This window comes from Lupinus angustifolius, chromosome LG01 (genome assembly GCF_001865875.1).
Source record: "Lupinus angustifolius cultivar Tanjil chromosome LG01, LupAngTanjil_v1.0, whole genome shotgun sequence".
Lineage (NCBI taxonomy): Eukaryota > Viridiplantae > Streptophyta > Magnoliopsida > Fabales > Fabaceae > Lupinus > Lupinus angustifolius.
In genome coordinates, this window is record NC_032009.1 from 24364335 (window position 1) to 24378914 (window position 14580).

Sequence of the window (14580 nt, forward strand, 5' to 3'; positions counted from 1 at the left end):
ACTATAGTAGCGCTCGACTGGCATCTTGATTTTGAACTTATGTGTGATGCTAGTGACTATGTCGTCGGTGTGGTACTAGGACAGCGAAAGACCAAATTTTTCCATGCCATACACTATGCTAGTAAGGTACTCAACGAGGCTCAAGTAATTTATGTCACCCCAGAAAAAGAACTACTAGTTATAGTGTATGCTTTGGAGAAATTTAGATCATATTTGATTGGCTCCAAAGTCATAATTTTTTCTTATCATGCTGCTATAAAATACTTGCTACCCAAATCGGACTCCAATCCGAGATTGTTGTGTTGGGTTTTGTTGTTGCAGGAATTCGACTTGGTGATCAAGGATAAAAAGGGAGCAAAAATTGTGTAGCAGATCATCTGTCGAGACTGGTCAATAAAGAGGTCACAGTAAGAGAGTTAGAGGTGGTGGAGGAGTTTCCTCATGGTTCAGGAGAGGCCATGGTATGTTGGCATGGCTAACTTTAAAGTTGTGGGGATCATTCCTAAAGAGTTGTTGTGGCATCAAAAGAGAAGATTCTTGCAAGAGTCTCGTCATTATGTGTGGGACGACCCTCGTCTTTTTACGACTGGGTCGGATGGACTATTGAGAAGGTGTGTATCCACAAAAGAGGCTAAGAGCATCCTATGACACTATCACAGTTTGCCATATGAAAGGCACTTTAATGAGAGAGCACAGCTGCAAAAGTCCTCCAATCTGGCTTCTAGTGGCCTTTTGTATTCAAGGATGCATATCAATATGCACAGAAGTGTGATAAATGCCAGAGATCAGGCGGGATCTCTAAGAGGAATGAAATGCCATTAACAAATATTTAGGAAATTGAGGTGTTTGATTGCTGGGGAATTGACTTCATGGGACCATTTCCACCATCGTGCTCACAAGTATACATTCTAGTGGCAATGGATTATGTGTCCAAATGGGTAGAGGCCATAGCTGCACAAAAGGATGATGCTAAGACCGTAATCAAGTTTTTGAAAAGGAATGTATTCAATCGGTTTGGCACACCTTGGGTACTTATCAGTGATGGCGGATCACATTTCTACAATTCAAAATTGGAGAAGGTCCTATAACACTACTGGGTCTGACATAAGGTAGCATCACATTATCATTCGCAATAAAATGGACAAGTAAAAGTGTCCAATCGAGAGATCAAGAGAATTCTGGAAAAAAACAATGTCAACCACAAGGAAGGATTGGTCTCTTTAATTGGATGATGCACTATGGGCCTACAGGACAACATTCAAAGCATCCACTGGATTATCCCCATTTTAGCTGGTATATTGGAAGACTTGTCATTTCCCTGTAGAGCTTGAGCATAAAGCATTTTGGGCCCTCAAGTTTTTCAATCTGGACCCCGAAGCAGTAAGTGACCAAAGGAAACGTCAGTTGCAATATTTGGAAGAGATGAGGCTCACTACCTATGAATCTTCCAAATTATACAAAGAGAAGGCCAAGTTGTATCCTGATCGGAAGCTTCATCAAAAAGACTTCCGGGTCGGTCAAAGTGTGCTACTATTCAACTCCTGGATGAAGTTATTTCCGGGTAAACCGAGGTCTAAATGGGCAGCACCCTTCCTAATTAAGGAAGTTAAATCGCATGGTGCGATCAAATTGTAAGACCCAAAATCTTAGAGAAGCTGGGTAGTCAATGGCCAAAGGGTGAAACCTTACTTGGGTGGCAACATCGAGCGGCTCACCATAATCATCAACTTATCAGATGCGTAACAGAATAGCTTTCGAACTAATGACGTTAAACAAGTGCTAACTGGAAGGCAATCCAGCTTTATTTTCTGCTTGCACAGGTTAAAAAAAATAAGAAGAATTTTTGGGCAATTATTGCCCAAGCGAGGCATACCTCGCTCAGGCGAGGAATTTGACATTTCAGTGCCAGGTCCCTCGCTTAAGTAAGAGAAGCCTCGCCTAAGCGAGGAAGGACTCCAATTTTTGGAATGTTCTGGACAATCCTCGCCCAAGCGAGGCTGACAGGTCCATTTTTCTGAGATTCTCACCCAAGCGAGAGCTCCTCACTCAAGCGAAAGACCGTGAAATTGCTTTTAAAAACAGGGGTGAGGGGTCCAACCCCTCACATCCCCATTTCAATCAAAAACAAAAAGCAACCTCGTGAGTTTCTCCAAGAACCCAAGTTTTCTTCTTCTTCATCAGTTAGTTCACACACACAAGCTTTGCATCATGAGCGAACCAATGTAAGTGCATTTTTAGAATCTTGAACCTATTACCTTTGTATTTGTGCATTTTGATAACTCTCATTCATTTAGGCACATTTAGGTACCTTAGGTCGCTTTTGATGCTACTTTATTATTAGTATTGCATTACATTATTGTTGTGTAACCATGAGCGTCCACATCAAGAAACCCGAGGTTTCTAAGTGGGAAACCCAAATATAATTCATAAAAGTGACACTCATGTGTTCGAGTTGGTTAATCATTTGTAGTAGTGACATGGTGGAAATGGATATCATTTGTGAATTAATTTATGTAATATCACTCACTATGTATATGGTTTTGTTGTGTTATAGGAGGAGAAAGTCTATTGCTAAAAAGGATCCCCCTCCTCCCAAGAAATTGAAGGGTGTATCAACCTCCCAGGCCCCGCAAGCATTCGACAGAACCAAATTCAAGAAGAAGGGGAATGAGGATCGTTATCTCATGTTCCTCAACTGCATTTTTGTGCCAGAAAGGTGAGTGCATTTACAGACAGAGGACCTTCTAGTTTTCGCTATGCCTCTGGATCGGCTGAAATGGTGGATATTGGCCACCCCCAATGAGAAATTTGATCCAGAGGTTGTACATGAATTTTATGCAAATGCTTAACCGTTGGAGGAGAGGGAGAAGAGTTGGCTTACAAATCCTGGGTGAGAGGAAAAACGGTGTTATTTGACAGAGATACAATAAATGACCTGTTGGGTAGCCCGTATAATGCAGCAACCGAGGGGACCGAGGACGAGTACAATTGTATGATTCAGAAGTCTCGTACTCTAGCCCAAGGTGGGTTCCACTCGAACAACACCGCTCAAAAGTTGTGCATTCCTGGACAATCTTACACCACGAACTTTGATGGCCAACCATTGCGGATTTACCGAAAGCATATGACTTTGATGGCTCAGCTGTGCATGATATTCCTCTTGCACAACGTGATCCCTAATAGTCACGTATAATCTCTGCCACTGATTGATTTCCACCTTATCCATGCCATCCTCCATGGCCTGAAAATGTGGTTGGAATCATTTCACAGGAGATGTACAAAACTGTACTGCGGCCTGGAAAGAAGAGTGCAGTGGATTCCCTTCTCTGATTACTGAATTGTACACACAACATGGGGTTGCGATGAACAGAAACGAGAAGATTAAACCTCCTATTAACTTCCAGTATATCACTCAAAACTGCAAAGAGGAGCCCGACCAAGATTAAGGCCAAGGATCATCTCAACCACAACCACCTCCACTTGAGCCAGTACAACCACAACCAATGCCACACTCGGCACCATATCAGGAGTTCTCCACTCAGGAGCAGCTTCATCGGCTAACACTACATATGAAGCATTTGGAGCTCCAAAATGAGATGCTGCGATAAGGGCAGGTGTTCCAGCAGCAAGGGTTGTTTGCTGCTTTCCAACATTTGAGTCCGGGGAACCAATTCTGGGGATCCACATACACTTTTACTCAACAATTTTCTTGGCATGGGGTCAGGCCTACCTTTCCGGAGGGGTCAGGAGCTGTTGGACCTGCTGCAGATGGAACTGATTTTGCCGGTGATGTTGATGATGATGATGGTGATGCTGAAGATGTTGAATTTCTGCTCTAATGAGCACTTTTGAGCTGAATGAAATTGGTTCCTCTGTTACTTGTTTTGTTATTTCTGTTTTTTAATTTAGGATGAATTTGTAGGATGTGTGTGTAGGACTACTGTTTAGGATGTATTTTTAGGACTACTGTTTAGATTGTATGTTTATGGTGTAGGAGTAATTGTTATATGTTTTGTTTTTATATGTTGTTTGTTTCAAGTTTAGTGACAAAATGTGTAGTCAATGAAACTAAGTCTAGTTAATTGTATGTTTACTATTATCCAATTGTGTTGTGCTAAAAACATCTGAATGAAAATTTGGGATAAGACTCTATGATTTTGAATGATTAAGATTCTGAAGTTTGACTATTGAGGGATGTGGATGTTGATTTACACACAGACCAAATAGGTTGAATAATGAGCAGTTAGTCAATGGACAAAGCCTATAACCGGGTAAGAGAGTGCACCCAAACGCAGATGAGTGTCTTTGCTGGATTTCACCACTGAAGTTTATCTGATTTTTTATTATCATTAAGCAGGGAATAGCATGGAAGTGATTAAGGTTTAGTTTAGGATAGTTGAACTACTGCTAGAAAGCCTACCTGGATGAATCATGAACCTGATTTTGTTAGCCCTTTGAACTGAAAAGTTTTCTTTTTTGTGAAAATTATGCACCAAAACCACATCAAAATGTATCAATCCCCATACCCGTAGAGAGAGATCATTAGTGCATATGAGTCTTGCTAGGCAATGTGAATGAAGTCTGTGTTTATGAGGGTAGTGAAAAAAAAGGTTCCTTCTTCAACCATGTGTTAAATGGTAAAGCATGAAGCAATAGAAAGAAAGAAATAAGTGAAAAATAAGTCATGCGAGAAAGTAGTGACTCAAAATAAAAAGAGTTAGTTGAAGAAGGAGAATCCAATGGTTGATAGAAAAAAAAAACATGATACAAAGAAATTGGAAAGGAAACATGAGAAGTAAGGGTGGAAACAGGCTAGGCCAGGCCAGGCTTTGCCTTAAACAGGCCCAGCCTATATAGCATATAGGATTTTGGGACTGGCCTGTTAGCCTGTTTAAAAAAAATTCAAAGTCTGAGCCTGGCCTGTTTAAAAGCATGGTCTGGTCTGTTAGCCTGTTTAAAGGCCTATTATACTATATGGTCATGAAATAGGCTACTATGTCTATATTTAAATGGGCTTATAGGCCTACTTTTAGTTAGGCTCATCTAATTCTAATAATTAAATTATATTTTTGTATACATTTTTATATTAATATTACATATATAATAATATTATTTATATTAAAATAGTATAAATTTAACATTCATATATAATATAACTAAACAGGTCGGCCCGTTAGGCTTAATAGGCCTTTTAGGTGGTCTAAAGCCTGGCCTGTTAAGCTAAATAGGCTTTTTAGAAAGCCTGAGCCTGGCCTGTTAATGAAAAAAGCCTGGCCTGGCCTAGCCTAGCCTGTTATAGGCCAGGTAATAGGCCCCTGATAGGCGGTCTGGCCTGTTTCCACCCTTAATGAGAAGAAAAGGTAAGTATGCACTAATGGTCTACCTCCCTTTTTGAATCCTAGAAAAACCAATATTATTTGTAGCCAAACCTCATTACAACCCTGATGAAGTACTTAAGATCTATAATTAAACATGTGTACATGGTTTGATTAAACTGAAAGGCAAAGTCAAATTGTTTGGTAACCAGCAAAGAGATTAGTGAAACACATAACCTGTGAGATCGAGAGAGTTCCTTTGATTGTACATGGTTTGATTGAACTGAAAGGCAAAGTCAAATTGTTTGGTAACCAGCAAAGAGATGAGTGAAACACATAACCTGTGAGATCGAGAGAGTTCCTTTGATTGAACTGAGTAGTTATTCTTGCTATTCTGTTTGAAATTAAACTGCATTTGCATTCTGTATTAGTTGGAACTTGGTCCACTGTGATTAATCATGAAATAGGTCTTTGTGAACATCAAGTGAATGATTCTAGCCATGCCATGATTGGATGAAGGATTGTTTTAGAAAAACCAAATACTTTGAACTAAATTGCACTTTATTACTTTTCTTGAGGACAAGCAATATTCTAGGTTGGGGGAGTTTGTTAAGTGCCAAATTATTAAGGAAATTTATATGCTTTTGGGGCACTTAGTGCGCATTTATGTTATAACTGCGTAAGATTCATGATAACCTAGTAATCTTGTTCTGTGTAGGAAATTTTATGTGTTTATGTTGTTTCAGGATAAGAATTAAGAAAAAAAGGATAAAAATGAGAAGATTGGTGCTTCTGAGCACTGCAAGCCTCGCCCAAGCGAGGAGAAGGTCGCCCAAGCCACAAATAGGAGAAATCAATAATGTCCTTCGCCCAAGCGACAATTGGAGCTAAAAAGGTCATAGTGCCCTGCCTGATCCTCGCCTAAGCGAAGGATCCTTACCCAAGCAAGGGGTGTCTCACCCAAGCGATGTGCTCAAGTCTTGAAGCCTCTTAATTCCTCGCCCAAGTGAGAATCTCTAGCTTGGGTGACGACTTGGAAGTTGGAACTGATATTGGTGGTTTCGGAAGTCGGAAAGGGCATTCCATTCACTTTTCAAAAGCTTTGAGGTACGAAAAATAGAGAGAGAACGAAGGAAAGACAAATAGAAGTCGTGGGAACGACTCTAAATCGGATTTTCTTATATACTTTCATGATTAGAATTTTGTAATAGCAAGGAGGAATGACTAGATCTTCGTTGTTGGGATTTGAAATGCAATCTTTTTACCTTGTACTCCTGGATTCAATTCTAATGCAATTGTTATTTGATTTTGCGAAGTTTATCTCGTTCTTAATGCATGAGTTTAATTAGCTATTGAATTCTTATTCTTGGGTTCAAATTTAATTGGTAATTTAAATTTGACACCTGATTTGGATTATCTTCCTTCATACATCATTATTTCAGGAATGGATAATGATGTATGAATTGCTTTTACATAGTTTTTAATGCTAGTTAACCAGTCAATTAGCCAAGGAATTGGCAATTGAGTGATTATCTAAGGATTTTACACTCAAGGAATTGATGTAAATGAATTGTCGAAAATGTACATCAAAATCAGTAACTTCGCAAGTTGCTTGGAATTGAATCTATGGATGTCAAAAGAAAAATATGATGAATTTCGATCCTAACTCTTTTAAATTCGTAGTTAACATTTTATTTTAATTTAACATTATTACAAAATCATTATCACATTAGTAAAAAAAAATTGTGTAAATAGTTGCTCAATTAATTCTTGTAGGAATTAGTGTAAATTCAATCTGCTCCCTGAGAACGATATCTCAGTAAGATACCGGATTTTACTACTTGGACGATACGGTGCGCTTGTCATTCCATAAAATATCTAATACGTGTTTCACCATTTTCCTCTTCATCTGGGTCATCATCTCCATCATTTTCATCCTTATATTCAACTTCAGCTTGCAAACATAATGAATTTTTCAGTTGCATAGAGGCTGGCACATGAAACATTCTATTCCTACTCATATTAGTTTGCATAATCAACCCCCTCATAGGATGAAATATTTTGCAAGTCCCTTCCTAAATTAAAATGGCTAACCCCTTCTCTTGAAGTTATCATATGCTTAATAAATTTTTTTTGAGCTCAGGGACATAGTAGACATCAGATATTGCATGGGTTATGTCTTTCAATTGCATCATTAAACTTCTTTTTGTTGTCACTATCATTCTCATATCATTCCCAAGCTTTACTATTCTGCTGAAATCTTCTTCCAAATTCAGAAACCATTCTTTGTTCCCTATCATATGGTTACTGCATCCCGAGTCAATATACTATATCTCTTCTCTCTTTGATTGAAAAGGTTCTTCATAGGACATCAGCAAGATCTCTTCTTCTTCATCCAACTCAACTTAATTTGCCTTCTTTTTCCAGCTAGGGCACTCATATTGAAAGTACCCCAACCTATGACATTTGAAACATTCAATATTTGCTCTGTTTAGAGGTTGTTTCCCTCTACCTCTACCTCTACCATGTTCTCCTCTAAACACATCTCAACCCCTTCCTTTGCTTGATCTATCTTCTTGAGTCACTTTCAACACATATTTTTCCTCTTGATATCCCTGCATTCTTTGTTCATGGACTAGTAGACTACCATGTAACTCAATAATGCTTAAAGTACTTAGATCATTTGACTCATTTATTGAGCAAATAACATAATTGAACTTAGCCGTCAATGATCTAAGTATCTTACTAACCATTGTACTTTGTTCCATTGTCTCACCATTTGACTTCATCTTCTTCACCAACACTAGCCCAAAATAGCAAAACAATAGCGCTTAAAATTGTCATTTAATAGCGCTTTTGTGGCGCTTTCTATGTGAGCGCAGTAGTACATAAGGTTATATTCAACAGCGTTTTTTATAGCGCTGTAGAAAGTAGACATTTAACAGTACTCACTAAAGCAAACGTTGTTAAATGTCTACTTTCTAAATAAGAGAATATATCTCCCAGACATTCTATCAAACACATGACAAACATGTCCAACTCCACCACATTTACAATAGATTTTTTAAATCACCAACGACTTCAACTATATTCAATCTTAACAGATTCCAATATTATAAAATAGCATATGAGTAGTGAGATCTTACGCAAATTGTTCATTTTTTTTCTCCTCCAATGCTCACCATGGCCAAAAACCTAGAACACCATAGCTGCATAACTTCACAACAAATAAAGATCACACTACTAGTATAGAGAGAAATACATAAGCTAAAATAAGATAAAGATTTACCTTATGCTTGAAGAGAGAAACCAAAAATCCATAACTTCATAATAGCTACATAACTTCACAACAAATAAAGATCACGCTATTAGTAAAGATAAAAATAAATGAGTTAAAATAAGATAATAATTTACCTTATGCTTGAAGAAGAGAACAACCAAAAATCGATAACTTGCTTGAAGAGAGAAACTAAAAACAAAAGAGAAAAAGGTGTAACTTATGGAGAAGAAGAAAGGTAAGAGAAATAATAAACTGAGTGATATGTATTATTGTGTGTGATTTTGTTTTTGAATTTGAAAAGATTCCCGCTCACTAAAACAAGCGTTTAACAGCGCTTATTGAAGAAGTGTTGTTAAATATATGAAGCTTTAACAACGCTTATTGAAGAAGTGATGTTAAAGATAACACATTTAACAACGCTTATCGAAGAAGTGATGTTAAATATATGAAGTATGACCTTTAACAACACTTGTTTCAATAAGCGTTGTTAAATATAACACTTTTAACAACGCTTTCTTCAATAAGCATTGTTAAAGATGTTAACAACGCTTATTGAAAAAGTGTTGTTAAATATATGATGTATGGTCTTTAACAACGCTTTCTTCAATAAGCGTTGTTAAAGATAACACTTTTAACATCGCTTGCTTAAATAAGCGTTGTTAATTCTCTTCTGCCTTATATTTAACAGCGTTCAACACATAAGCATTGTTGAATGGACATTGTTAAATATCAATTATGACGTAGTGCAAAGTCAAGGTTTGTCCCAAAAAGTTGTCCACCTTCTCTCCTTCTTTCATGGCAAGCAACTCAAACTCCATTCTCAACGCTCGAAGTTATGCCCTTTTTACCTTCGTGAACCATTGATACTTTTGTTTCATTGAATTCCAAATTGCCTTCGATGTCCCCTTGTCAAGAATTGATTCCAAGATTTCTCTATCAATTGCCTAGAATAAGAAGTTCTTAACCTTCACTTCTTTAAGCTTGGCCTCCTCCACGGCATTCATCTGTGTTTCACTTGTTGATGTTGTTCCACTTGTCGCAGTAGGGATCCCTTCATCCACCAGGCTCCACATCTCCTTGCTCTTGAGAAAATTCTCCATCATCATTGACCAATAATCATAATGACCATCGAACCTCGGAATGGATGATTACACAAACTTATCTGAAATCGACATCTTATCTCTTTTGTGTTTACTCACACGTCTTACACACACTCAATCACTGTATATCTCTCTCTGTGTGTTTAACTCACACTTTTTACACACACTCAATCACTCTATATCACGCCCCTTGTGGAGCTTTAATACCAATTGTTAGAACTCAAAAATTAAGAGATAGTAGAAAGAAGAAAGATTACTACAATTGTATTGATCAATTGAGGCTATATATAATCTTATTCAAAACAGAGGAAAAAAACACATAGCTTACCACATTCTCAATGCCTATAATGTGGTCACTAAGAAATCGAAAAACATTTTTTTATTCTCCTAGTGACTAAGACAAAACGGCTGAAATGGCTAAATGCTAAATATTCTCAATACTAAATGCTAAATATTCTCAACATGGTGGTATAGCGGTTCAATCAGTGGTTCACTAATTAAACCGTATACTGGCGGAATTATATATATATATATATATATATATATTAATGTTGAAAAACGAATAATTTTTTATTTTCATTAAAAATAATTTTAAATAAAACCCTGCCGTATGACCTGTACGGTTCAATTAAAAATTGACGGATACGGTCAATTTTGACCAGTTTTGGTCGATATGATTGTATGACCAATATAATTATTGTACCGTACCAGTATCGAAACTAATTTATCGGTTGAACCGGCTGATACGAATTGATTTTTACAACACTAGGATAGAGGATTTCTTCCTAGCGTGAAGTTAGGCTTCCACTAAGTGTTGTGCTTTCCTATCAAACATTTCTTATCAACAATCATCCCTACAGTCAAATAATTGTATCTTATCTTGACATGGTAACATTTCTTTTCTTGATAATGATATCCTATCAGATAATTGTTAAACAACAAAATGTAAATATATGTGGCGGATATTGTTATATATTTAATAATATTTACTATAATTATATTGAACTAGCTTATAATGAATATATTATGTTAATTATACGATACAATTATTTCATATAGCATATATGAGTACTTCAAATTCTCTTTATTTATAAGTTATATATCATTAATTTACTTAAGTGAGATAGTTCTTATATAACTATAGCAACAATAAATATGAGTTTTATTTAGGATTAAAAATTAATTATTTATCACATTATAACTTAAAAAATCATATATATGTATCTTTTAGTTTTGAAATAAAATCTCATCATTCATATTTACTATTGTTATTTCTCAAAATAACAATTGTTTTGAAGTCACTTCCTATATATCTTTTCGTCTTAATCTCCTTTACCAAAATCCTGCCTTCACTGGAGCAAAATCCAGCTGAGGTGGTCACCCTCCTTTATCTTATCTTGATAATGATATCATATCAAATAATTATAAAACAACAAAAGTAAAGATATGTGGTTAATATTTTTGTATATTTAATAATACTTCTATGATTATATTAAACTAGTCGATATTGAATATTATTTTAATTATACGATAAAATTGTTTCATATAACATGTTTGAGTTCTTCAAATTTTCTTTAGTTGTAAGTTAGTATCCTTTTGTCTTGTTCCCCTTTACTAAAATTGTCTTAGTCCCCTTTACTCAAATCCTGTATCCACGAAACACAAAAAATCGTGCTATATACAGTTGTTGATCCAGGAACTTTCGAGAATCCTGACAAAACATAAAATATCAGTTCAATAATGCACCGACAGAAAAGATTCCTAGACATGTAATAAGAACAGGGTAGTACTATTTTTAATAAGAAAATAAAAAAACATATCTATGGTTTGCGAACAATGCATGTGCCTAAAAGGAGAAAAACGAAATAGTACGGTCCCTTAGTTTTTAATGCTTTATCAGTCATGGGACGTAGATAAGGACGTGTTACCTGTAATAGACATTATTGTTGCTTATTTTGGATTCTAGAATAAGACTCATTTCTTGGTGAAAGAAGAGTATATGGCTTAATGCATAATAATTTAGAGACGGAGCAGAACAATCAATTTGATTGAGTTATTTTTATATATTTTAATATTATTATTTATTTTTACAAGTAAATATATTATTATCTTTTCCCGTGAGATAATAAATATATAAGCACGAAATATAAGTTAATACTTTTCTTTTCTTTTTAAAAAAATGAGAAAGTGAGTCATGTTTTTTAAAAGCATCTCTCACTTTATACACTAGAGAAGCTAATCAATGGAGCTATTATTTGAGGTTTAATGAGACTCCTCTCAAAATAAATAAGTACGTACACATGCCCCAAATTGATAGAAATGACATACTATAGGTAGTATTCCATAAAAAGAATATTTTGACAACTTTTGAAACCTCTTTTTATTACCAATCATATTCTCTCACTTTTAATAAGGAAATAATGCATTTTAGAGTACATAGTTGTCTCTCCCAACAAGTATTGTTCATAGAAATCGAATCCTTAATTTTTTAGTTGTTCTAAAATTAGTGGATCTTATACCACTAAACCAATGTTTTGTTCGTTTTTGAAACCTCGTTTGTGATGTCTAAAAATGATTAGGAATTTTAAAATATTAAGGAGATAAGAATATTGTTAAAATGGTAGGATACATGTTTAAATCTTTTTGATGAAACAAGAATGAGAAAAGAGAATAAGAAAGAAAACTTAAAGAATTGATATTTCTCATTACTGAAAATGAATGAATTGAATTACAAGGAATAAGAGAATCACTATTTATATATTAACTAGTTAATCGATTAATTAAACTCTTAATTGATTAACGAAATCAATATTACAACTAACAAACCGAAATCAACTAACAACTTTAATAAATATATTGTTGGATTCACACGAGAATATATTTTTTATTCGAAAATAACTCATGTCTCCTTTTCTACATGTGAATATATATGTCAACATCTGAATCAAATATGAGAGTACGGTTTTATTTCTTTACGCATCACAATATCAGAAATTACATTCTCATAATATTTTGAAAAATTATTCTGAATACCAGAGCAACTAATGTCTAAGCAAGCTAATGTATAGCAGAGAATAAAATAAATTGATTAAATGACTTATTTTACCAGCTAAGATGACAAAAATAAGTTAGCATTCTATCCTTGCTCAACGAAAAATATGTTAGAGAAACATTTGAATCAAGTGGGCGTAAACAATTATACAATGTTATTGAATCCATAATAACTTTAGTGATATTGGGACATTCAACCAAACAATTATCTCAAGTGGGATTTGTATTATTAAATTTGTTGTTGTTTCCAATCATGTTAAAACTCAATAAATAAATTGGAAAGTTAATATGACTACAATTTTTCTGATTAGAGTCTAGTTAAAGAACGATTATTTCAACATAATTTGTATCTATCGTTATTAATGTCCTAATGAGTAAATTAATAACTCATTTCCCTAATTATCATTTCCTTGAATGATTAACAAACTGATTTATAATAATTTGAATGATAAAAATGACTTATTCATAGTTATACTAAAAATGAGATATTTTAGATCAAGTTAGAAAATATGATTTATTTCAATCACACATTCAAAACCTATAAAATGTATCCAATGTGATCGAGTTAAAGTAAGTATTAAGCATGAAAATAATTTATAAGAATCATGAAATAGAAATGTATATATAAATGTGAATCAAAATGTAAACATAAGGTTAAAGATTTACATTTTCTAATCTCAATAACATGGTTGGCTACTTATCAATCCTTTAATGTTATGGTAATTCTACTTATAACCGGATTTCTGGCCTTCAAAAAATATGAAACTGTTTAGATTTTGATTTTTTTATAATTTTTATATGCTTATATTAGAATTTAAGTCTCTAATCTTCATAGACATTTTTATATTAGAATTTAAGTCGCCTAATCATCATTTAATAGTTTTGTGTTAAACATACAATTGTTAATTTTTGAGCATTAACAAGTATTGAAATTTGTATATTATACATGAGACACAGTACAATCTTTTTTTGTTTCCCACATGTATTATCATACCGGAGGCAATCTTGTCCGAACTAAGAACGTCCATAGGTATGTGTGGCTAACACTCCTAGCATATATTTTTTCATCCACAATATTCGAACTCGAGACCTTACTTAATAGGAATCAAGCATGTATCATTTGAACCAATACCCGTTGGACAATACGATCTAATTTAGAGGATACTAATTTTGTTTGTGATAATGAGATGTTTTGTATTCTTAATTGATATTTTTATATATTTGTGTTTATTTAGTGATCTTACGTTTTATGAAAATAAACAATTACAATCTATTTAAATTTTGTGAAAATCCCGTTATATTGTTTGAGCTCATTTCCCTTTTGCATTACGCTAGACTATTTTTTAACATGAAAAAAATGTTTGAAATAAATTTTAAAATATCTATTTTCCATGTCTAACTAAGTTGTAACAAATTATATTTCCCTTTAACCTTAGAATTCTACCCACATGAGATAGAGGATTTCATAGCCTGAAGAATATGGGGTTCCAGTGACTTTGTGCTTACTTATCAACCATTTCTTATCAACAACCGTCTCTATAGTCAGGGGTGGAGCCATTCAACTGGTCACATTTCTTATCTTGATAATGATAAAGAGAGTAATGTTTCTCCTCGTGGGTGTGAGGAGATAACTCCCCTCCTCATACCAATTGCAAGATGACACGTGTCACACTATTTTAATATTATTTATTTTATTTCCTGTTTTTTAATATTTTATTTTTATGAAAATCATAATTTTCTCTCACCAGAAACACAAGGATCCCCAATTATCCACCTCTCATCAACTTTTTCTTAATTCTTCTCAAAACATAATCCCAATTTCATGTTTATATTT